Source organism: Cryptomeria japonica, chromosome 8, assembly GCF_030272615.1.
Source record: "Cryptomeria japonica chromosome 8, Sugi_1.0, whole genome shotgun sequence".
Classification (NCBI taxonomy): Eukaryota; Viridiplantae; Streptophyta; class Pinopsida; order Cupressales; family Cupressaceae; genus Cryptomeria; species Cryptomeria japonica.
The window spans coordinates 573,666,636-573,694,478 of NC_081412.1; positions in this window are offsets into that span (position 1 = coordinate 573,666,636).

Below are 27,843 nucleotides of genomic sequence, written 5' to 3' on the forward strand. Positions count from 1 at the left end.
ATTCTCTTCCTGGTAGATATGACTTATATGAATTTCCTCCAAATCATTCAAAAGAATGATTTGATTGGTCAGAGCCATTGGTTGAGGATCCAACATGTAGTTTCATTTTTCCTAATTGCATTTACCACATTTAGGGAGTCACCTTCCAAATGGATTTTTTGGGCCTCACTACAAATCGAAACTGTAGGCCATGTAATGTAGCATGAAACTCTGATAAAATGGTTTGTAGAATGACCAATGTGTTTTGAAACTTCCATTAGAGAAATTCCAAATTCATCACAGATAACACACCCAATGTCACTAGGGCCTGGGTTGTCTAAAGAAGCCCTATCGAAATTAATCTTGACCAAACTAGAATTAGGTGTATCCGATTGAACTAGGGGTCTAGATCAAAGTGGGGGGTCGGAGGAACTATTCCCAAACAAAGGTAGAATAGAAATAATTGGGAAGGTGAGTTTTAGTCTACAATCCTAACCTTTGTATACATTTCTCTTTAATGTCTTCCATTTTGTGGATTCATTGATTAGAGAAATCAAAGAGGTTTCTATCTTCTAACATAGGGCCTCTGAAGACATGAGCTTGTCCTGAAAAATGCACTTGTTGCACTCGTTCCATAATTCTCAAATCAAAAGGGATGGGATAATTACCCATATATCCCCAAATACAACCTTCGAGGGTTTGTGTGGCCATATTTTAAACTAGACGTGAATCCGAGCTTGGAATGGGCAATAAATGTTTAATTTTTGCATTAAATTACACCAACACTTTAATCTATTGTACTATTACTAATTATTAATTAATAAAAATAGATGTCTAAGAAGCCTTCTATATTTTTTTTTTCATATTTAATAATGCTATTTTTATTTTCAATTTTTGTTTGTTTATAGAAACCTGTATAATTTATTGCTATATTTTCATTATTTTTAATACCTATAAATTTTTGTGATATCTCGTGCTTACTTATATTTAGATTATTTTAGTTATTATCCATTCCCTTTCTCTTTTTTTCTCAATTTGGATAAAATATAAAATTATTATAGTGTTATTATTTTTCTCTCTTTTTTTTGTGTTAATCTTTTCTTTCTAGTTCTTTTATGTTTGAATTATTATCTTACTATATATAAATATTGCATTAAACCTCTATATATATGTATATGTATTTATATATTTCTATGAACAGTGATTAGTTTTAAAAAAGTCATTTTCCTCCCCTCCTGTTGATGCTCTTGTAGCTCTTTCGGCTCCTTCCCCTGCTCTATTTGCCCCTGCGCTTGGGCGGTGTCTACTTGGTGGGGCTCTGGTTGGGTCCTCAAACTTGTCAAGCCTCCCTCCTATTGTTGCCTTCAACCTTCACGACTCTGCTCTCCCTCCTCCCTGTGCAACATTTGGTTGCTGATGGAGGCTCTCTTCCATCTTCACCCATGCCCACTGCGTAGGGGTTTTGTGTTGGGTCCCCCACGACTGGTGTCTCTGACCCAATTTTGGATTTGGAGGCCCTTGCTACTACTGCTAGGGATTCTTGGGGTGAAGATTCTCTACCCATGCCCTTTGCTGGAAAGTGTAGCTTTTCTCAGGTGGCTAAATATGCTGCCCAGTCCTCTAAAGGGGTTCGTCCTCTTCCTTGTGCTAAGACCTCTCCTGTTATGGTTTGTGGCCTTGAGGTTCTGGAGAGTGTTGACTTCTATCAAAGCATTGCTTTGGTTTGCAGATTTACTGGGTTTTGGCCTTCCATCCCAAACCTTCATCATTGGGTGAGTGGTTCTTTAAGCCCATTATTTCTTATGGCATTGAGCTTTTCCCTTGTGCTAACGGGTTTTTTGTTGCTTCCTTTACCTCTACTCATGATCGTGATTTGATTTTGGGTAAGTGATGGACTTAGGGGGATGACTCCCTCTCTATTAAGCCCTGGAATCCTTCCTTCAACCCCCTTATGAAATCTCTCTCTGTTTATCTGGTTTGGGTCCACCTCCCCAATATCCCCGTCAATTTTTGGGAACCTTCTTGTTTTGAGGCCATCGGTAACTCCATTAGAAACTTCTTGAAGGTTGATGATGTCATGTTCTCCATGGGTCATTCTACCTTTGCTCGCCTAATAATTGATGTTGACATATCTCTGGCCCTCCCTAGGGATGTGGTTCTTATGGTTGGGGATAGGCCTTGGACTCAACCACTGGATTATGAAGGCTTCCCTTTTTGTTGTCGAAGGCATCTCTCAATGGGTCACCTTGCTTCTGACTATTCTCTCTCTCATTGCAAAGGTGTTGCTACTTGGTGGAAGGATCCTACAGAAGACCACTTGATGATTAATGCTTTAGATTCTGTTTCGGTTGATTCATCTCAAGATGAGGTGCCTCTTACTGTTGATGAAGCCCTGGTTGATGTTACTATTGTGCCAGACCCTTCCGCCTCCTTGGTTCCTGCACTCATTACTGCTGCTCCTCACCTTTACTCTGCTCGTAGCGATTGTTCTCTTTCTACTGCTCAGCTGCAACAATAGCATGGCAGTGACTCTGTAGGGGTCTTCTCCGCTTGATTCTTTTTTGAAAGTTCCTAATGATAGTTTTTCCTAGATGGTTGTTTGTCGTAGGCAGAAAGGAAAATCTAACCCTCTTTCCCAAGCCCCCCCTTGTCATGTTTGGGGTTTTCCTCCCCCCTCTTGATTTGGGTTGGGTTGTTGATGGTTTTTGTTGTTGGTTTGGCCTATCCAACTTTGTTCTTTTGGGGTTTGCACCCCTGCTTGGTCTATTTAGTTTTGATAGCCTTTGACTTTGTAAAGGGTCAATGCCCTAGTTAACGTTGCTTTTTAATAAAAATACAATTATTAATACTATATTTTATGAAATATAAAATTGTTAAAGGCTATCAATATTTGTTTATATAAATATATATATTAAAAAAATAAAGAATTATATTATTAAAATCTCTATAACTAAAAATACTAAATTCTTGACAATGAATTAAATGCAACACACATTTTGCATTGTTATTCCCTTTCTAATAAGTGACTGGTATTTTTTTAAAATATCAACACTTAAATTTATATTTTTTCTATCTTTTGCTTACTTGAAGTGGTGATATAATATTATTTCCTTGATTAACGACAATTTTTAAAAAAGAATATTTTGATGCCTATACATTATAATATAAATGTTGAATTTAAAGGTAGACAATGTAAGACAAAATAAGCTCATCCATAAGTTTTAAAATAATATTCCCCTTTTTAATTCTGTTTCTATAAATTTAACTTCTCCAAGCCAAAGGAAAAAAATAACAAATCAATTCCGATCACAGACTGATCTTAGTGTTGCATGACTACACCCGCAACGTAAACATTCATATCATATTCCCATCACATTCTAAACATTCATATTTCACAGTCAAGCTGAACTGATTAGGCATGACAACACCTGTCCCCAACACAAAAAAAATAATGATTCAGAAGATTGTTCAACAACTGAGACCAAAAATGGAAAAAGGAGGAAGAAATGCATAATTAAGCTTCCTTTGCACTTGAAGATGATTCAAATTTCAGTCGCCTCTTTCAACCTATTTTTAAGATTGTGGGGCAAGTATTGCCTTGTAGCCACTTCGGAAGATTGGTGTAGTAACTGTAGAGGGGGTTTCTGCAATGACATTTTCTAGATCCTTAAATGTTTTCTGCAAGCATATTAAATACATTTGGAACACCAAGGTTTACATCTATCATTTCAATTTCTTTCGGTGCTAAATGTCTTAGCAAAGCTACCACCCGCGAATTTATCCTGTATATACTCTCTATTTTTTATGTTGAATCCACTTCATTCCTTCTCATTCAACTCTGAATCATCTGAATCATATACATTGATGCAATGAATTTCAAATTTATCCTCTCTATATTTCATGTTGAATCCACTACACTCCTTGTGGTTCGACTTAGATTCATCAGATCTATGGACCACGATCTATAGATAGTTTTCTCACTACTCCAGTTGAGCCATCTGGCTGGTTTTTCTTAACCTTCCTAGCATGTCAAGTCATACAAATTTAAGTCTCACTACTATCAATCCATTTGTCTTAAATTAATCCTAATCCAATCAGCCAAGAAATGCGATACGCTTGATACACCTCTTCTCGAAGTAACTAGTTTTCTGTGAAAAAAAAAAAGATAAATTACAATATTGTCTACAAATGTTGAGAATGAGTAAATTGGACTAAAAAATACAAACTACAATAGCATGAGGGCATGAAAATGACCTGCAACATTATAAGGAAATAGAGGTTTCAAGCTAAAAGCGAGTGGCTCAGAAAGAAAAGACTTAAACTATGATAAGCCCAACTAAGATAAACTCTAAATGTAAAATAAATAGTGTCCTAATTCAAAACTCAGTGGAACCTAGTAAATCCGAAAGCTCACATTTGTAAATAGCTGCCTCAGTTTTCGTCACTTTTGCACTACATAATTCAGTCAATTCCTTTCTATTTAAAATAGGAAGAGGAGATCAACTTATCGTTCCCATTTCATTCAGAATTCTATCTCCTCCTTTGTAGGTTGAATCTAAAGAATTTTCCTCTCCTCTTCCAATGTAATAGGTGAAAAGTGTTTGAAGGGAAATCCGTAGTGAAACTCTTATCTCTCCTTGGAGGGAAAGGGTTGGTTTCCTCTTGATCTCTCATTCACACAGTTATCACCCACCAATATATTTTGGTGACATTACAGTTTGGTGAACCCGATGTCTTGCATGCTTTCCTTTGAACAAAATTTCATATTTTTCATTCGTAAGTTTAAATTTTCTACAAACTTAGTGGTTAAATCATTTGCTTGTGGTTATCTTAGATCTAAAAATTGTTTTGTTTCTCAAATTCAATTTCCTCATTGTCTCATTCAATTTGCAAAACAAATTTACAAAATTAAGAGTTTACTTGTCAAAACCTTAATTTTCAAAAACTACCTTGAATTTCTGCAAAAATTTGATTCCCATTTAATTTTCAGATTTTTGATTGTTCTAAGACTTGTTGTCATTCCTACAATTCAAATTTTTAATTTCCCTCCTTTTTCCAAAAATTCAAATTTCAAAATTAAGTGGTTAGGTCATAAAACCCCATTTTTCAAATTTAATTGGATTTTGTGCAAATTTTATTGAATTTCATTCCAATTCAAATTTCTAAACATTTTTCAAGGTGTCCCTATCCATTAGGTTTGACATTTTTGAAATTTGTAATTCAATTTCTCTTTTTCTTCAAAACCCTAATAGGGTCCTATTTTTACATTTCAACCTTAATTTCGCTCATCTAGAAATTGTAAAATTTGTCACGTTTTTGGGGTTAACTTTGAAATCTTTGTAATATAGATCTCTGAAAATTTTTAAAAAAGTTGGTCGGACCATGTGCATCCCCACCACGGTCCTTGGCTTTTTTCTTGAAATTTCAGGACACTGTTATGAATGTATTTAATAGCCTAAATCTAGAAGATTGGCTAATTTTATCAATTTTTTATCCCTCTAGAATCATAAATAGCTCCAATATTCAACATTTCAAACTTGAAGAAATTTTTTAAAATTAAGAGGTTAAATATAGCTTGCCCTGATTGTAAAAACTCTGATTTTAAAATTAAGTGGTATTCCCTTGGCCCTAATTTTAAAATTCCAATTTCCTTTCATTTTTGGAAATTGTGTCATCCTCTTTCTCCAACCAAGTTCAAATTGTGTAATCAATATTTTCTTAAATTTAGTATTACTCAATTTTGTAATCTTTATTCCTATACTTCAAAATTCAAAATTTAAAATTCAAATTTTCCATCTAGTGCATGAGTTTCCCACTATTAGTCCTACCTATACTATCCCCATTAGATGAAGCATTAGAATTAAGGCCTCCAAAGGTTTAACTACAAAGGAGATGAGCCTAATTTGGGTGATCTCTTTAATGAGGATCATGCTAATTATTCCAATCCTAATCATGTGCCTCAATAGTTAAACTCTTTGATTAATTGAAAGACTTAAGTGCATGATTCAAAGTGATAAGAATGTAATTGATATATTGCGTGGCATTGCACATATTGTTGATTCTAATGTCAAGACTATCAAGAGTTGTGCTGGAAGCCTAGGTTACTCACAACCTTCAACACAAGTCAATCTTTCAATTTGTTTGACTACTCTTATGACAAGTATTCCTACTTTTACCTCCAACATCATGGCTACTTCAACTCAAAATGTCATCCCTACAATAATTAGTCATGGGGGAAATCCCTCTTCTTCATTTAATCCTCCATATTTACCAATGTCTTTCATAAGTATTCATGTTATACCTCAACCAATCAATGTTACACAAGGGAGCCATTCCTTCAACAACTTTGTTCCTCCTTTAAGTGTCACTTTTCCTACCCAATCATCACCTATGCCTACTTATCATAATATCCCACCACTTTATTTTCAATTAATTCCTTCTTTCAATAACATCACACCACCTTCTCAATCAACTATGCTTAACATCAATTCTTCTACCGAAGTGATAATTAACAATCTTCTTCAGACTATGCCTTCCTTACAACAACAAATTGCTTCTATGAGTCAATCCAAGTTTGGTGTGACCACCTTTGATGTTGCGAGCCCACTTTCTCTTGATATTGTTAAAGTTTTGCCACCTAAACATGTTGAGATACCTCAACTAGAACTCTATAATGGAAAAGGTGATCCTCTTACTCATGTCAAAACATTTCAAACCTTGTGTACCAATTTTTCTTATGATCAAATATTGCTTGCAAAAATGTTTACAAGAATACTAAGAGATAAGGCCTTACAATGGTATTGCTATTTTCCTTATTATTCTATCACTTCCTTTCAGCAATTGGCAAATGCTTTCATCCAACAATTTCGAAACAACATTGGTCCTAAAATCACTTTCACTTATTTAATGTATTGTAAAAAGGGTGTTAACTAAAAAGTGACTGATTTCATTGGTAGATATAAGAATTTATTTTCATGTACCTGATAATTATATTCAATAAATTTTTATTTCTAATTAACAAATAGATATAAAGGAAAAGCTTCTTTTATTTGAGTTTACTTCATTTCCACAACTGTGTGCAACACTCCACAATTATCAACTTTGTGTGAGTCAAATGGATCAATCCACTCCTATGGCTCTAAGTGATAAGGGCGAGAGTGTTCACCAACCTTTTGTGAAGTTAAAACTGACAAAAAGGTTCATCAAGTTTAATGATACAATGAACAACAACAATGTGAATGTTACAACAGGTGTGCCTTCTATTTCTAAATTTTTGCTAAGAGAAAGACAATTTACTTGTTTGAATGAGTATTTACATAGTATTATGTCTTAGTTGTTGGAAAGAAATGTTATCAAAATTCCTCCTATAAAACTAGTTGATCCTTCTAAACTTGCATCCCCTTATTTTAATAACAATTCATTCTAGCAATTTCATCGTCAGCTTGGTCATGAGATTGAGAAATGTTTTGCATTAAAAAATAAGATTCAATATTTGATTGATAATAATACTATATCTGTGGTAGGTGTGAATGATAAAGGGAATAAATTAGTAGCTCTTCCTAATCAAAATATTAATATTTTCATTGATCCCTTACCTTCTCATACCCTCTAACGTTATAGAGATTGTGCCAAATTCTTTCTATTATGAGGAATTCACCTCTATCGTTCTGAACTTGGTAAATATGGTATAAAAACAAGATACACCTAAGGATCCTTGTATTAAAATTGACCCTAGTGATACCATTATATCACTTGATGGCCCTTTATACATAGTTGCGAAGGTTAAGGATATACCTTACCGTGGTGCCCTTATTGATCCCTCTTTCATGGTTAATGTCATCAATGAGTAGTATATTTTCACTTTACGATTGCATAAACCAATGTATGATGCCTCTAATGTCATTGTGAAGTTATTTTATGGCTTCTCTTTTCCTACCATTGGTTCTATCACCCTTCCTATTGAAGTTCATACTAAATTCATGGATGTTGAATTTGTTATCATAGCCTCTTCCAAGCAATTCCAAGTAAAGTTGGGCTACCCTTGGCTATCTTCCATGAAGGCTATTGTTTCTCCAATCCACAAGTGTCTAAAATTTCCTCACAATGGAGAAACAGTAACCGTGAACCATAGGTTATTTCATCCATCCAATAGAAGCCCCAATGTTCCTATTGATTTATTCTGGCCTAAACAATTTCAATCTCTTCCATCAAGGAGTGAAGCTCTTTCTCAATCTTATCAAAAATGGAATAAATATATGATCTTATCCTTAAGTGAACCTAGATCCCCAACACTTGACATTCCTATTATTCTTCAAGATGATGTTCTTCCCCTCATAGATAGAACTAATCTCCCTCCTAAGGAAGATCATCAACCTATTCCTATGGATGTGACTATATCTTCTCCTAAGAAGAACAACAATATTCTTCCTAAGGTTAGACCTGTACCTCCTCCTCATGATGGACTTGTTCTTCTTCCTACACCTAACATTCCTCCTTTCTATGATTTAGTTCCAACTCCTCCCTCTTATAAAGAGAAGAGGCCCGCTTCTCCTCTTGTTCAACTTAAAAGACCTCAACCTAAACCTTCAAATATTAAGGAGAGAACATCTGAGGCCCTACCCTGGCCTGTCCTAGCATTTCAGTGATTTTCGTCTTGTAACTATTATGGATGCTTCATTTCTATGAATTATGGATACAAAGTTTTATATGATCCCAGGATTGGAAAACATTGATATATTGATGCTTCATTTCTATGCATTATGGATATAAAATTTTATATGATTCTAGGATAGGATAACATTGAGATGGTGTATGTCATTTATTTGATTTGCAGGACTTTATTATGATGTTAGAAATATAATGCATATCTTATGAATGGATGAAATTTATGAGGATTATCATAATTCCTTATGTGGATTGATTTGGATGTATGGTAAATTGATTTGTATGATGGCAAAAAGTATGCAGAGTGATTGATTTGTATTCATATTTAAATGTTTAATATTATATGAGATTATTTGGGAATGACTAATGTCTAATTGAGATGCGTAGGAAAATTATCCATGTGACCATGGAAACAATATGGAGAATCAAGCCTAGAGCTTTGTACGTTCGTAAAACTAGGGGTTTTCTATTTGGAAAGACAACACCCTGTATGTATCATATTTTTTTCCTAAACATAAATGTTTGAAAGTGTGTTAAATTGTATTTATTAATTTGTTTAATCCAACAAGAGCCAATTTCCATGTGTAATTAAGTAATTTATTTTATTGTGTCACTTCACACATGTGGTGTATAGTGTTTTGATTTTGACATGTCTCTTGGAGGGAAATTGTTTCAACCAAAGCCTTTTTCAAATATTTGAGTGTGGTCCCAAATTTGCCTTGGGTAGAGAGTATTTGGAGTGGTCAACTCAGGTTTGACCCGTAGGTTAACTTAAGGTGGGGTTCTAAGGGGTCAAATGGACTCCTAGGGTTAGTTTAGGGGATTTTATAAAGGTCCATAGGGTATGCCTATGGGTTAGGGGTATTTTTAAGCATGTAACCACTCCCATGTGACTGATTTGACTACACAAAAATTGGTTTTCCCAAGATGAGAGAAAATCCATCTTGGAGGACATCTTCTAGGATAGCTAACTTTCCCTTCTTGTGTCAGTTTCCTCTTCCCTAGTCTCTCTTCCCTTCTTTCAAGTTTTCCAGTTTTACTAACATGTAAGAGGTTGGGAAGACCAACCAATGTGAGCTCTTACTCTATCCAAGAGGTTGGAAAGAGTGAGAGAAGATTTCTTAAGAAGTGGTTTGAGACTTAGGAAGGTAATCACCCACTCTCCATCTTTGGAGAGTAGATTTTGAAGTTTTGAAAAGTTTAGTATAAGAATTTAGGCTAAGTGTTGAAAGGAAAGAAGTGTGGATTTGGGTAGCTCTACTCCAAACTATCCCTTGCATAAATTTGGCAAATTAAAGGTTGGTCTAATATCTTTCTATGTATGTTGGAAAAATCTTTGAAAGATTGTATGTATTTCATTGTTTTCTCCCTTTGTGTTTTTATTTGTGATTAAAGATGTGTGATCTTTCCCTTGTTTTTGGTTAAGCATTTTATTTGTGTTTCGGGTGTATTCAAGGCCTAACTTACCCTTTGGAGGGTAGAGTGGCCTTGGGGTGGAGGGTTGTTTAATAGCCTTAGAGTGAGAGGCTCTTTTTGGAAGAGAGTGATCTCAAGGGATTTTTGTGACCCTTGTTGCATAGTTATTTTTTATGCATTTGGGGGTTGTGAGGGGAGATATTATGGCTTGTATGCCTTGGGGGTCATAAGGATGTTGGGACAAGTTTGGAACTTGTGATGTGTTCTTGGTTGCCTTGTGATGGCTTTGTGTTCTACTATTTTGTAGTTTCTCCTCAAGGTACTTAGTCCACCTTCACCCATGTAAAAATCACATTATGTGATGATGTTAAGCCTTGGGATGGGAATGTGTTTTTTGTGAGTTTGTCATGCTTGTTTGTGTATTGTTTGAGTGTAACCCATCTAGGTCTTGGTTCTCCAAGCTTGGGGGTGGCTTCTAGTAATCCTAGGTTGGGAGGTGAGCCTCTGTGGTCACAACCTTAAGACTTTGTATTACATGTTTGTTTGGAAAGGAAGGAAAGAAAAGCTAGGAGTTGCTACTATCATCATTTGTTAATATTGCTATTGTAAAATGTATTTAATTTTGAAGCCCTCATTTAATAGAATGAGAGGCTAAGTTGGGTATTCACCCTTTTGTAAAAGTTACTATGTTGAAAATAAAATTATTCTTTATACCATGATTTATTTAAAATGAAATGCATTCTTTTATTAAGTTTGTTATTGCAAGAAAGGAATGAAAGTGAAAATGGAATAATTTTCCATAGTTTGGAGTTAAAATCTATTTGCATTTATTTCTTGGAAATAAAAGACATTTCTATCTCTTTATGCATATTGTAAAATGATGGAAATGAATGAATACTCAAGCATGAATGTTAGTGAAACAAAATAAAACCATTACTTCTATTTATTTATTTCCAAATGCAAAATATGTGTAAATGGATTTTGGAAGGAACAATAATATTTCGTTTTAGCATGAATATAAAGTTTTAAATGTTTTTTGGGCATTATAGTTGTTGCTGCAATTTATTTATTTTTTGCAGTTATTTCTTTATAAAAAAAATGCAGAAAATAAAGGTAGATAAATTAATTTATTTCAAAGGTTAACTATATGGTATTAGAAATAAAAAGAAATACATTTTTTTCAATAGGTTATAAGTTTCTTTAAATGATTTAAAGAAAATACATATACATTTTAGACTTGAGGAAATATTGCATATACATTTAAAAAAAAAAAATAGATTATTTTATATGCCTTGTATTAGTAGAAAAATCTAATATATTCATTTCTAAAAGGTTTTGGTTTAAATCTAATGAAAAAGGGAAAAGTATATTTTTTTATGGTTGTATATATAAATATATATATATATAACGTTTTATTAAAACTTAAAAAAAAAAGAAAAAAGAGAGCCTACGGCTCCCTGCAGGAAGACCCACAGTGCGATCGACCTGTGCTATGGGCTGCAACCCATAGGGGGGGTGGCTTCAAACATTCCCTGTGGGCGACGACCCACAACAACGGCTGCATCCACACAGTGGGCCGCAACCCATAGTGGGGGTTACTTTGGTCATTCCCTATGGGTGGCGACCGCACCCGCACTATGGGCCACAACTTTGAGGGGGCAGCTTCGGTTGTTCCCTGTGGGCGGTACCCCACAATAGCAGCAACAACCGCATTGTGGGTAAAGACCCATAGGCACGACTGCGGCCGACCCTGTGGGGAGCCCCAACAAAAACACCAACCCCTGTGAATAAAACCCTCCGCCATTGTTTCGGCCACCCTACATAACACATAAAACCCTAACCCAGTTCGCGTTAGCGTAGATACGAAGCTTAAAAAAAAATAGAATGGTGGATTAACTTTATAACTTTTTAATTAGGTTTTCATATGTTTATTTTAATGTTTAGTAAATGAAAAATACGGGGAAACCCTATTCAAAATTTGAAAAGGATATCCCCATATATATTTGGAAAACTATATGATTATATTTTTACTTAATCATTAATTTTAAGTCGATTAATTTTAATACTTCTTATACATGTATTTATATATAGTTAAGTGTACATATATATGTAGAAGAATGTGTATGTGTAGATTTAGTTTGAGTATTCTATTATATATATATATATATATATAAAATAAATGCTATATATAAAAAATAAGTATATATGTATACGTATAAGATGTTTAAATAGATCTGGAATGGAAATTGCTTCTGGAACTCAAACCAAAGGAAACATCTTTAATTTGAACTCTGATGAGAAGGCTTAATTGATTGGACATATTGATTAAGGTTGGTTATGGCATAAAAGGATGTGTCATGTAAATTTTGATTGCATAGTGAAGATCACTTAAACATAGGTTGTTAGATATTTTCCCAATTTTGTTAAACCTCATAATCTGGTATAGAAAATATTAAGACATGGGAATTAGTTTAGATAGGATGAAAATTGGATAAAAGAAATGGAAGAAGAATTAAGATCATTTATTGAAGCAAGGATGAAAATTGGATAAAAGCAATGGAAGAAGGATTAAATTAGATAGAAAAGTTTAAGACATGGGAATTAGTTCGTAGACCTAAAGACAAAAATATTATTGGAACTAAATGGGTTTTCAGGAATAAATTAAATAAGGAAGGTCTGGTTGTGAGGAACAAGGCTAGATTAGTTTACAAAGGATATTCACAGGAAGAAGGATTTCATTATAGTGAGACTTATGGTCCAGTTGCAAGAATTGAAGTGGTATGACTATTTATGGTCTAATCTGCACACAAGAACTACAAAGTATATCAAATGGATGTCAAATGTACATTTCTAAATGGAGACCTAGAAGAGGAAGTCTACTTTGATCAGCCCAATGGATTTTCTTTTTCATAAGACAAAGACATGGTTTGTAGATTGAAGAAATCTTTATATGGACTAAAACAAGCCCCTAGAGTATGGTATGCTAGATTAGACAGATATCTTTTAAAGATTGGTTTTAGCAAACGTAATGTTGTTAGTAACTTATATTACAAAATTGAGCAAGATGACATATTGATTATTGAAGTCTTTTTAGTTGATGTCATTTTTGGAGGTGAATAAATTCTATGCATGAAATTCGCTAATGATATGAAGAATGAATTTAAAATGTCTATGATTGGTGAGATGAAATTTTTCTTTTGTTTGTAGATTACTCGAACTAATAAAGGTATTTTCATTTGTCAAACTAAGTATGTGAAGGAGTTACTTAAGAAATTTGGACCTAAGAATTCTAAACTTGTCGGTACTCCTATGATAAGCGGTTGTGAATTGCCAAAGGATGATGAATCTCTGATAGTAAATCCAAGCCGATACAATTCTATGATTGGTGGATTGTTGTACCAAACTCAAACTAGACCTGATATAATGAACATTGTTTGTATTGCTTCTAGATTTCACTCAGATCTTAGAGAAACTCATGATATTTCTGTTATGAGGATATTCAAATATTTGGTATGTAAAATAGAGTTTGGGCTATGGTATCCAAAGAATGATTACTTCATATTATGTGCCCATATAGATTTTGATTGGGTAGGAGATGTGGATGATCAAAAGAGAACTATTGGTGGTGTATTCTTTCTTTGAAAGAAGTTGGTTTCATGGCTTAGCAAGAAACAATCATGCACTTCATTGTCTAATGCTGAAACAGAGTATGTAGTTGCTGCTACCATCTGTACTAAGATTTAATGGATGAAACAAATTGTAAAAGATATAAGGATAATTTATGATGAGCCTACTATTATTCACTATGATAATACTATTGCTATTGATATGTCAAAGAATCTGGTATTTCAATCCAAATCAAAACACATTTCTATAAGGTACAATTTTTTGAAGGAAAAGATTGAAGTAAAGGAAGATAGATTGGTTTATGTGCCTACTAAGGAACAAATTGCAGATATTCTAACTAAACCATTGCCTAAAGATACTTTTCAATATCATAGAGACTATTTGGGGGTCAACACCCCTCTAGAAGAGACTTCGTGATGCAGGGATGCATTAATCTGTTCTCCTTATTAGACATATCCTTCTGATCGAGGTTGATGAGATGTTGCTACTACTCAGGGGGAGTAGTCAACTATTTGGTTTAGTATTTTGGTTTGATATTTGTCCTTTGTTATGGATGTCAAAGGCAGAGAAGGTGTTTATATAAAAAAACTATCAATATTTTGGGAGAAGGTGTTAATCTAAGGGGGAGAAATATATTTCAAATCAATCTTTTGGGATATTGTTTGTACTCCTTGGCACTTGGACTTTTTTCACATTCAGTGTTTCCATCAATGCCAAAGGGGGAGATTGTTTGGAATATGTTGGATTTGGTTAAGTGTTGTCATTGATGTCAACACTATATCCCAGTTGGACCTATCCTAGTTAGTCTTGGTGATCATCTTAGTTTTAATTCTAATCTGGTATGATCAAAATCTCTGGATTCAGTTTCAGATGTTTATTCTGGATGGTTATATGCTTTCCATATTCTGCTGGTTCATAATTTTGTGCTTTGGTTGCTAATTCTTTTATTCCCGATTGATATTTCTTGGTAATAGTTAGATTTACCAGTAAGCGATATTTGATGATTTGGTTATATGATTTTGATATGAGTTATTTGAAAGGTTTCTACTGTGATAAAGATGCTTCTTGATAATGTCCTAACTATTTGGTAGTGTTGCAATGGTTGGCGTGTTGTTATAATGGTCCTATTTAGATCTGGTTAGACTTTATGTTATTTCACTGAGTATTTGTACCTGTTGTTGGATTTTGGTCTTAGCCAAAATTAAGGCCGATGTAATTGTTTAGGAACTTGAATTAACTCCATGATATGTAATGTAAATCATAATATTGGTCCAGTGGTATCATGTGATGTATTTTTTATTATTATGGGTTTATGGGTTTAGGGTCTAGCTGACCTTGTCAATTAAGTTGATGATCTGTATTTATAGGTGACTTATTCATGTAATCTTGGAATGTTTTTTGGGATCGGTGTTTATATCTGCATTATCAGAGAAAGGATTATGTTGAAATAGAGTCATATCATTTTTGGTGAAGGATTTGTATTGCAGGGTAGACATATGTGCTTAACCAGAACTATATCAAATATTAGTACATTAACAAAATTCAGGCAAATGCATGTTGATCATGCAAAAATTCAAAAAATTGAAACAAAAGGAGAGATATCTCCAAAGGTTCAGACAGAACCAGCATCCGTCTCCTTAAGTACTATTGCCTCAGGTTTGATGTCATCCTCCTCCTGTAGATTCTGCTCACTTTCTTTAGCTTTCTAACAAAGAACTGCTTTCAACACCACAGGGCAGTCCATCCCACACTGCGCGTGGATGTCTGCGTAAGCCATTTCCTTTGAGTGACAATCATCATTCAGAATCTATTATTCACCTGTACATACCATTACGCATCCAAGATCCCTTGATCAAGTTCTCGAACCACCACAAATTAATTAACCTCATCTCCTGCTCCCAACAACATGTAGCAATTTTGTGGGAGTGGGGTATGCAAATTGGCATCGATATTATCCAGGACAACATCAATCTCATAGAGAAAATAGTTCTTGAAGATCATTTGAGCTATTTTCTTTACTCATTACTTACTCACCCCCATATATATGAGCATGATGATGAACATGGCCAGGATATCAGAGTTTACCTAGTACCTGTGTTAAGCTTTGATAAAATCCCAATCCAAAATTATTTTTACAATATGAAGTATTAGTGGGTGCTTCGTGGCTATGACTGCTAGGATATGTTTATTAGAAATTTCCACCAAGAAGGCAATCTATTAGTTGATGGACTCCAGCATTACAGGCGTATCCATCCCTAGAAACCCTAGCACCCTATGCCCAATCACACTGCTATAGCTCAAATTCACGAGGTAGTATTTGAAAAATAAGAATGGGGTGCTATAAATAGACCAAGCTTACATTCAAATGATCGGCAAGGTGACATAAGATGTCCTAGCACTTATTGATTTTTAATGAATCCTCATGTTCACCAACTTATATGCCATCCCACATTATGTTGAATATCAAATCCAAGCTTGGCTGTAAAGTAAGGAAAACAATTATCTCATTGATCAAGAAGGGTGAGGGTGATGTGTCATGTGGGAATAGCAAGCATAGTTGAGGTATGATGTTTTCATGGTACTATATAATCATGTAGTCATAGACTGTGTCGCTGCTTTAGCTAGATTGTGCACTATCACATTCCCTTCCTGGTAGATATCACTTATACGAAATTCCTCCAAATCATTTAAAAGATTGATTTGATTGGTTGGAGCCATTGGTTGAGGATCCAACATGGAGTTTCATTTTTCCTAATTGCATTTACCACATTTAGGGAGTCATCTTCCAAATAGATTTTTTGGGCCCCAGTACAAATCTGAACCTGTAGGCCATGTAATGTAGCATGCAACTCTGCTAGATTATTTGTAGAATAACCAAAGTATTCTGAAAATTCCATTGGGAATTTCTGAATTCATCACAGATAACACACCCAAAGCCACTAGGGCCTGGGTTTCCCAAAGAAACCCTGTCAAAATTAATCTTGACTGAACTAGGATCAAGTGTATCCCATTGAACCAGGGGTCTAGATAAAAGTGGGGGGTTGGAGGAACTATTCCCAAACAAAGGTAGAATAGAAAGACTTGAGAAGGTGAGTTTTAGTCTACAATCCTAACCTTTGTATACATTTTTCTTTAATGTCTTCCCTTTTGTGGATTCATTGATTAGAGAAATCATAGAGGTTTTTATCTTCTATCATAGGGCCCCTGAAGCCATGAGCTTGTCATGAAAAATGCGCCTATTGTGCTCCTTCCATAATTCTCAAATCAAAAGGGATGGGATAATTACCCATATATCCCCAAATACAGCCTTCGAGGGTTTTTGTGGCTATATTTTAAAGTAGACGTCAATCCCAGCTTAGAATGGGCAATAAATGTTCAATTTTTGCATGAAATCACAGTAACACTTTAATCTATTGTACTATTACTAATTATACATTAGTAAAAATAGATGTCTAAGAAGCCTTTTATATTTTTTTTTCATATTTTATAATGCTATTTTTATTTTCAATTTTTGTTTGTTTATAGAAACCCGCATAATTTATTGCTATATTTTCATTATTTTTAATACCTGTAAATTTTTGTGATATCTCGTCCTTACTTATATTTAGATTATTTTAGTTATTATCCTTTCCCTTTCTCTTTTTTTCTCAATTTGGATACAATATAAAATTATTATAGTTTTATTATTTTTCTCTCTTTTTTTTGTGTTAATCTTTTCTTTCTAATTCTTTTACGTTTGAATTATTACCTTACTATATATAAATATTGCATTAAACTTATAAATGTATATGTATTTATATATGTCTATGAATAGTGATTAGGTTTTATAAGTCATTTTCCTCCCCTCCTGTTGATGCTCTTTTGGCTCTTTTGGCTCCTTCCCCTTCTCTGTTTGCCCCTGGGCTTGGGCGGTCTCTACTTGGTGGGGCTCTCGCTGGGTCCTTGAACTTGTCAAGCCTGTCTTCTATCGGTGCCTTCGCCCTTCACGGATCTTCTCTCCCGCCTCCTTGCGTAGCATTTGGTTGTTGATGGAGGCTCTCTTCCATCTTCACCCACACCCTCTGCGTAGGGTTTTCATGTTGGGTCCCCCATGACTGGTATCCCTAATGCAATTTTGGATTTGGAGGCCCTTGCTACTACTACTGGTGATGCATGGAGTGAAGATGCTTTTCCTATGCCCTTTGCCGGAAAGCGTAGCTTTTCTCGGGTGGCTAAATATGCTGCCCAGTCCTCTAAGGGGGTTCATCCTCTTCCTTGTGCCAAGACCTCTCCTGTTGTCGTTTGTGGCCTTGAGGTTCTAGAGAGTGTTGACTTCTATCAACACATCACTTTGGTCTGCATATTTATTGCATTTTGGCCTTCCATCCCAAACCTTCATCGTTGGGTGAGTGGTTCTTTAAGCCCATTGTTTCTTATGGCATTGAGCTTTTCCCTTGTGCTAAGGGTTTTTTTGTTGCCTCTTTTACGTCTACTCGTGATCATGATTTGATTTTGGGTAAGCTTTGGACTTAGGGAGATCACTCCCTCTCTATTAAGCCCTGGACTCCTTCCTTCAACCCCCTTATGAAATCTCTCTGTATTTATCCAATTTGGGTCCACCTCCCCAATCTCCACCTCCATTTTTGGGAACCTTCTTATTTTGAGGCCATCGGTAACTCCATTAGCAACTTCTTGAAGGTTGATGATGCCACGTTTTCCATGGGTCATTCTACCTTTGCTCACCTATTAATTGATATTGACATATCTCTGGCCCTCCCTAAGGATGTGGTTCTTATGGTTTGGGATAGGCCTTGGACTCAACCATTCGATTATGAAGGCCTCCCTTTTCACTATCGAAGGTGCCTCTTAATGGGTCACCTTGCTTCTAACTTTTCTCTCTCATCGCAAAGGTGTTGCTACTTGGTGGAAGGATCCTACAGAAGACCACTTGATGATTAATGCTTTAGATTCTGTTTCGGTTGATTCATCTCAAGATGAGGTGCCCCTTACTATTGATGAAGCCCTGGTTGATGTTACTATTGTGGCAGACCCTTCCACCTTCTTGGTTCCTGCACCCCTTGTTGCTGCTCCTCACCTTCACTCTACTCCTGGCGATTGTTCTCTTTCTGCTGCTCAACTGCAATAGTAGCGTGGTAGTGACTCTGTAGGAGTCTTCCCCACTTGATTCTTCTTTGAAAGTTCCTAATGATAGTGTTGCCTAGATGGTTGTTTGTCATAGGCAAAAAGGAAAATCTAACCCCCTTTCCCAAGCCCCCCCTTGTGCTTACATTTCAACCTTAATTTCTCTCATCTAAAAACTGTAAAATTTGTCACGTTTTTGGGGTTAGCTTTGAATTCTTTGTAATATATATCTCTAAAAATTTTAAAAAAAGTTGGTCGGACCATGTGTATTCCCGCCACGGTCCTTGACTTTTTTCTTGAAATTTCAGGACACTGTTATGAATGTATTTAATAGCCTAAATCCAAAAGAATGCCTAATTTTATCAATTATCCCTCTAGAATCAGAAATAGCTCCAATATTCAACATTTCAAACTTCAAGAAATTTTTTAAAATTAAGAGGTTAAATATAGCTTGCTTGGATTGTAAAAACTCTGATTTTAAAATTAAGTGGTATTCCCTTGGCCCTCATTTTCAAATTCCAATTTCCTTTCATTTTTGGAAATTGTGTCATCCTCTTTCTCCAACCAAGTTCAAATTGTGTAATCAATATTTTCTTAAATTTATTATTACTCAATTTTGTAATCTTTGTTCCTATACTTCAAAATTCAAAATTCAAAATTCAAAATTCAAATTTTCCCTCTAGTGCATGAGTTTACCACTATTAGTCCTACCTATACTAGCCCCGTTAGATGAAGCATTAGAATTAAGGCCTCCAAAGGTTTAATTACTGAGGAGATGGAGCCTAATTTTGGTGACTTCTTTAATGAGGATCATGCTAATTATTCCCATCCTAATCATGTGCCTATTCTCCCATTTTATGACTCCCATAATGAAGAAGAAGATTTAACTAGAGTCTCTATAGATCAACTTTCCACAATGGATAATCAAATTGATAACTTTCAACAATGGATATCCCAAGAATACCCTAATAGTTAAGCTCTTCCATTAATTGAAGGACTTAAGCACATGATTCAAAGTGATAAGAATGTAATTGATATATTGCGTGGCATTGCACATATTGTTGATTCTAATGTCATGACTATCAAGAGTTGTGCTGAAACCCTAGGTTACTCACAACCTTCAACACAAGTCAATCTTTCAATTCCTTTGACTACTCTTATGACAAGTATTCCTACCTTTACGTGCAACGTCATGGCTACTTACACTCAAAATGTCACCCCTACAACAATTAGTCTTGGGGGAAATCCATCTTCTTCTTTTAATCCTCCATCTTTACCAATGTCTCTCATAAGTATTTATGTTATACCTCAACCAATCAATATGACACAAGGGGGCCATTCCTTCAACAACTTTGTTCCTCCTTTAACTGTCATTTTTCCTACCCAATCATCACCTATGCCTACTTATCATAATGTCCTACCACTTTATTTTCAATTCATTCCTTCTTTCAATAACATCATGCCAACTTCTCAATCAACTATGCCTAACATCAATTCTTCTACCGAAATGATAATTAACAATCTTGTTCAGACTATGCCTTCCTTACAACAACAAATTGCTTGTATGAGTCAATCCAAGTCTGATGTGACCACCTTTGATGTTGTGAGCCCACATTCTCTTGATATTGTTAAAGTTGTGCCACCTAAACATGTTGAGATACCTCAACTAGAAATCTATAATGGCAAAGGTGATCCTCTTACACATGTCAAAACATTTCAAACCTTGTGTACCATTTTTTCTTATTATCAAATAATGCTTGCAAAAATGTTTATAAGAATACTAAGAGATAAGGATTTACAATTGTATTTCTATTTTCCTTATTATTCTATCACTTCCTTGCAGCAATTGGCAAATGCTTTCATCCAACAATTTCAAAACAACATTGGTCCTAAAATCACTTCGACTTATTTAATGTATTGTCAACAAGGTGCTAACTAAAAAGTGACTAATTTCATTGGTATATATAAGAATTTATTTTCTCAAATTCATTTTCATGTACCTAATAATTATATTCAATTAATTTTTATTTATAATTTACAAATAGATATCAGGGAAGAGCTTCTTTTATTTTAGTTTACTTCATTTCCATAATTGTGTGCAACACTCCACAATTATCAACTTGATGTGAGTCAAATGGAGAAAGCCACTCCTATGGCTCTAAGTGATAAGGGGGAGAGTGTTCAACAACCTTTTGTGAAGTTAAAACCAACAAAAAGCTTCATCAAGTTTAATGATACAATCAACAACAACAATGTGAATGTTAAAATAGGTGTGCCTTCTATTTCTAAATTTTTACAAAGAGAAAGACAATTTACTTCTTTGAATGACTATTTACATAGTATTATGTCTCAGTTGTTGCAAAGATATGTTATCAAAATTCGTCCTATAAAACCAGTTGATCCTTCTAAACTTGCATCCCCTTGTTTTAATAACAATTCATTCTGGCAATTTCATTGTTAGCGTGGTCATGATATTGAGAAATGTTTCGCATTAAAAAATAAGATTCAATATTTGTTTGATAATAATACTATATATGTGGTAGGTGTGAATGATAAAGGGAATAAATTAGTAGCTCCTCCTAATCAAAATCTTAATATTGTCATTGATCCCTTACCTTCTCATACCCTCTTACGTTATAGAGATTGTGCCTAATTCTTTCTATTTTGAGGACTTCACCTCTATCGTTCCGAACTTGGTAAATATGGTAGAAAAATAAGATACACCTAAGGATCCTTGTATTAAATTTGACCCTAGTGATACCATTATATCACTTGATGGCCCTTTATACATAGTTGTGAAGGTTAAGGATATACCTTGCTGTGGTGCCCTTATTGATCCCTCTTTCATGGTTAATTGCATCAGTGAGTAGTCTATTTTCACGTTACGATTGCATAAACCAATATATGATGCCTCTAACATGGTTTTGAAGTTATTTTATGGCTTCTCTTGTCCTACCATTGGCTCTATCACCTTTCCTATTGAAGTTCATATTAAATTCATGGATGTTGACTTTGTTATCATACCCTCTTCCGAGCAATTCCAAGTGAAGTTGGGCTACACTTGGCTATCTTCCATGAAGGCTATTGCTTCTCCAATCCACAAGTGTCTGAAATTTCCTCACAATGGAGACATCATAACCCTGAACCATAGCTTATTTCATCCATCCAATAGAAGCCCCGATGTTACTATTGATTTATTTTGGCCTAAACAATTTCAATCTCTTCCATCAAGGAGTGATGCTCTTTCTCAATCTTATCAAAAATTGAAGATATATATGATCATATTCTTAAGTGAACCTAGATCCCTAACACTTGACATTCATATTATTCTTCAAGATGAGGTTCTTCCCCTCATGGATAGAACTAATCTCCCTCCTAAGGAAGATCGTCAACCTATTCCTATGGATGTGACTATATCTTCTCCTAAGAAGAGCAACAATATTCTTCCTAAGATTAGACCTGTACCTCCTCCTCATGATGGACTTGATCTTATTCATACACCCAACATTCCTCCTTTCTATGATTCAGTTCCACCTCCTTCCTCTTATGTAGAGAATAGGCCCGTGTCTCCTCTTGTTCAACCTAAAAGACCTCAACCTAAACCTTCAAATATCAAGGAGAGAACATTTGAGGCCCTACCCCAACCCATCCTAGCATTTTAGTGATTTTCATTTTGGAACTATTATGGATGCTTCATTTCTATCAATTATGGATACAAAATTTTATATGATCCCAAGATTGGATAACAATGATATATTGATGCTTCATTTGTATGCATTATGGATATAAAATTTTATATGATTCTAGGATAAGATAACATTGAGATGGTGTATGTCATTTATTTGATTTGTAGAACTTTATTATGATGTTAGAAATATAATGCATATCTTATGAATGGATGAAATTTATGAGGATTATCATAATTGCTTATGTGGATTGATTTGGATATATGGTAAATTGATTTGTATGATGGCAAATGGTATGTAGAGTGATTGATTTGTATTCATATTTATATGTTTAATATTGTAGCGTCCTAACATTGCGACACTTGCAATTTCGACCGCATTTGGGTCTTCATGATGGCGATGCAACACGGAACCTGAATGGAGACCCCGAAACTTGTTCATGACATCAAAAACTGCATTTTTCAGCACCCTGGCCTAATCCTCCTTGCACCCTGCTGTCCCTGGAGGTGGGACCATGGTGCCCAGCGCCCTGGTCCTTTAGGACTAGGGCACCTAGCGCCTTGGTCCCCCAGGACCATGGCGCCCAGTGCCCTGGTCCCTGGCCCTATTTTGGGCCCGGTCTCCTATGGGGCTTCGGGTCTTTATGTTTGCAATTTGGAAAATAGCACTTCCTGGTTGGCTCAAGGTCAGAAAAATCAGTCTTTTAACCCTAATTAACAAGTATATAAACTACATTTCCTCTCCCATTTTAGGGAAGGAAGGACATATGTGTACAAGACGTGGAAATGATATTCAAGCATTCAAGCATTCAAACATTCAAGCATTCCTTCAAGCAATTGATAATTCTAAGTCTCCATTCAAGGCTAAGTGTTGCATTCAAGACAAGGATTCAACCATTGAAGAGGAGATCACATGTCACATACAACATACAACATACAACAACATCTACACCTTCGCATGTAAGAATACAAACATTCTTACAACAAGGTACTAGTACTTGTTTTACATTACAATCATTTACATTTACAGCAATTTCTCATTTCTTGGTTAATTCCAAAATCGGGGTTTGACCTAAAGGAAAACCCCTCATCCCTAACCCCCCAATCGTCCTCTCTTTTCTATGTGTAGGTTGCAGGTATGCGGCTGTAATTAAAGATCTGGAATCCTTGTGCAGGGACGAACAAATCCCCCTTCGTTTCGCGGATTTTTCGGAGGACCGTGTGCACGCTGGACGCATCATCCCGTCAACTTTCGCTCAAATTTGTAGAACAGTACCATCTCGACATTTTACTGCTAATTTCAGGTCCCCAGCTGCATATCATATTCCTATCTCTGTTTATAAGTGAATCTTTCCTACTTTCTATGCATTCCTAGTTCAATCTTTCTATCTACATTTCTTTACAAAAGAGGGTATCCTTGCTATCACAACCCTTGAAACTCATATAGAATCCAATCTTGCATTGTGTGGGATTGGATATTGTGGGTTTCAACCCCTCTTTTGAATGTAAAGTCTCCCCTAAGTGAAAACCATCAACCCTAGTGACTCTCCCTTCTCTCTCCTTGGAGTTGGGGAGGGGAGAACAACTAGGGTTCGATTTTTCCGCTTTACATTTTGGTGAACCTGACGTGAACATCCTTTCTGATTATTCATGGTTAGATTTGAAAATTGGATTCCTTGATTACATTTCCATGTTTGATCTTTTGCAAAATTTTAGAGGTTAATTGCATAAAAACCCTAAATTTTCTTTTTAGTAATTGAGCTTGTGAAATGTTTAATTGTTAATGCTTGTTTCAGATCTGCCCTTCTACTGCAAATTATCAAATCATACCTGTGCTTTAATTTTGAAAATTAAGTGGTTAAGTGTCAAAACCCTAATTTTTAAAACCCTCTTGATTCAACCTTTGACTGATAATTTCACTAATCAAAACACCTCCAAATCGGCTATAACTTTGGATTCCGCAATAAAATCACAATATCTTTCATCCTTGAAAATTTGGAAAAAAGTTGCGAGGACCGTGTGCACCCCGAGCGCCATCGTCCCCGACATTTTTTCCAAAATTTCGGGAGCTAGATCTTACTGTATTTTTCTGCTAAAATCTAGAATTTTGGCTGATTTTATCAATTCTAACACTTTCAAAATTACAGTCAAAGTTGGTCTTGTGATTGCTTGGTTTAAGGCTTCTAATCATTCAAAAAATTGTTGAAACTGAAATTCATGTCAAAATTGTGTTTCTTACTATCCTAAATCTGAAAAGTGTGTTGGCATTCATTCGAAATTTCAGTGCTTTATTCAAATTCTTGCAATTTGTGACTTTTGAAATTAAGTGCTTAATTACAGCAACTTTGATTTCCACTTTCAAATTCGAATTTTGCATGAAATTGAGTCAACTTTTAAATTTCAAAAATTGCATTGCTCTTAACATTCCCTCTAAAATCATAAAATTCAAAATTTCAGTTTCCCTCTCTTTTTCAAAATTCAAATTTTGCATTTTTCGACAATCTGGGTAGGGTTCAATTTTGAGATTGCAACTTTAATTTAGCCTATCTACAGATCGTAAAATCACTCAATTTTTTTAGGTTAGCTGTAAAATCATCATAACTTTCATCCTTGCAAATTTCAAAAAAAGTTGCGAGGACCGTGTGCACCCCGAGCGCCATGGTGTCGGACATTTTTTCCAAAATTTCGGGAGATTGTCCTGATTGTATTTAACAGCTTAAATCTAGAAGATTGGCTGATTTTACTGAAATTTGCTACCTCTAAAATTCAAAATCTTCTCTCTTTCTTTAGTGCATGAGTTTTACAACAATAAGCCCTACTTACACTATTCCCGTTAGACGAAGCCTTAGAATTAAGTCCTTCCAAGGTTTAATTACTGAGAAGATGGAACCTAATTTGAATGGCCTTTTTAACGAGGACATGGGTAATTCCTCTAATCCTCTTAATGATGAAGAAGCTCTCCATGAGGTTTCTGTAGAACAACTTTCAAAATTGGATAATCAATTTGACGATTTTCGACAATGGATCTCTCAAGAATACCCCGATAGTCAAGCTCTTCCTTTAATTGAGGGTCTAAAACATATGCTTCAAAGTGATAAGAATGGAATTGATATTTTGCGTGGTATTGCACACATTGTGGATTCGAATGTGATGCCTATGAAGAGTTGTGCCGAAACCTTAGGTTATACACAACCTCCTACTCAAGTTAATCATTCTATTCCTTTGACAACTCCTATTGCTAGTATACCTACTTTTACATCAAACATAATGACTACTTCAACACAAGACATTCCTCCTATGATCACTAGTCATGGGGGCAATCCTTCTTCTTCAATCAACCCTCTTCCTTCATTCAATCCGATTTCTTAATTCATTCCTTCAATGAGTGTCCCTATTATATCACCACAAATGAACATGACGCAAGGGGGCAATTTGTTTAATCATTCCATTCCTCCTTGTAGTGTTCCTCCTGTCCAATCATCTCCTATGACTAACTATCATAGTGTCCCACCACCTTACTCTCTACCTTCTTTCAATAACATAACACCTCCATCACAATCTAACACATCTAATATGAACTCTTCAACTGAAGCGACCATTAACAATCTTGCACAAACTGTCTCTTCTTTACAGCAACAAATTGCCTCTATGAATCAATCTAAGTTTAGTGTGCCCACATTTGATGTTGTGAGCCCACTTTCTCTTGATATTGTTCAAGCTATTCCCCCTAAGCATGTTGAAATTCCACATTTGGAGCTTTATAATGGTAAGGGTGATCCTCTAACACATGTTAAGACTTTTCAAACAATATGTACTGATTTTGCTTATGACCAAAGGTTGCTTGCAAAACTGTTTACTAGAACATTAAGAGATAAAGCCCTACAATGGTATTGCTTGTTGCCTTCCTATTCTATTACTTCTTTCGAACAACTTGCAAATGCTTTCATTCAACAATTTCAAAACAATATAAGTCCAAAAGTTACTTTGATTGATTTAATGCATTGCAAACAAGGTGTTAAAGAAAAAGTGACTGATTTCATTGGTAGATATAAGCATTTGTATGCTCAAATTTCTTTTCCAATGCCCGACAATGATATTCAAAGAATCTTTATTTCTAATTTACAAAAAGACATTAGAGAAAAACTCCTGTTTTCTGAGTTTACTTCTTTCCAACAGTTGTGGGCAACTCTTCACAATTATCAACTGACTGTGAGTCAAATGGAATAATCACATCCTATGACTCCGAGTGATAAGGGTGATAGTAGTCAACAACCATTTGGGAAGTTTAAACTAGATAGAGAGTCCATCAAATTCAATGAAAACATCATCAACAACAATGTCAATGCAGCATCAGGTGTGCCTCCTATTTCTAAGTTTTTCAAGAAAGAAAGAAAGTTTACTCCTTTGAATGAATCATTGCATAGTATTATGAATAAGTTATTGGAACAAAATGTGCTTACTCTTCCTCCTATAAGGCAAATAGATCCTGCAAAGATTAATTCACCTTATTTTGATAACAAATCTTTTTGTCAATTTCATCGTCATCCTGGGCATGATACTAAAAAATGTTTTGCTTTAAAGGGAAAAATTCAAGATTTGATTGATAATAATACTATTTCTATTTCTGGAGTGAATGATAAAGGCAATACATCTGTAGCTCCTCCTAACCAAAATCTTCAGATTTTTACTGATCCATTACCTTCTCATACCTCTAATGTGATTGATACTACTGATTCCTCTATCTCACCTGATGATCTTGTGTCTATGACTCTGAATGTGATTAACTTTGTAGAGCAGCAGAAAATCCCTAAAGAACTTTCCATCACCTTTGATTCTAGTGAAACTATTAGGGCAGCTGATGGTCCTTTATATATAGTTTCAATAGTCAAAAATACACCTTGTCGTGGAGTGCTTATTGATCCTTCTTGCATGGTTAATGTCATTACTGAAGAATTCCTTTTTACTTTGCAATTGAATCAAGTGATCTATGATGAAACAAATGTGGTTGTGAAACTATTTGATGCATTTTCTTCTCCTGCAATTGGTTCTATTACATTACCTATTGAGGTCCATAACAAATCCCTTGATGTGGACTTTGCTATTATTCCATCATCCGAACAATTTTGTGTGAAGCTAGGCTATCCTTGGCTATCTTCCATGAAAGCTATTGCTTCTCCTATTCACAAGTGTTTGAAATTTCCCCATAATGGTGAAGTTGTTACTGTCAATCATAGTCTCTTTAAACCAGCTGAAAGAACTTCTAGCATTCCTCTTGATTATTTTTGGCCTAAACAATTCCAATCCCTTCCTCCGCGAAGTGATCATCTTTTCAAATCTTATCAAAGGTGGAA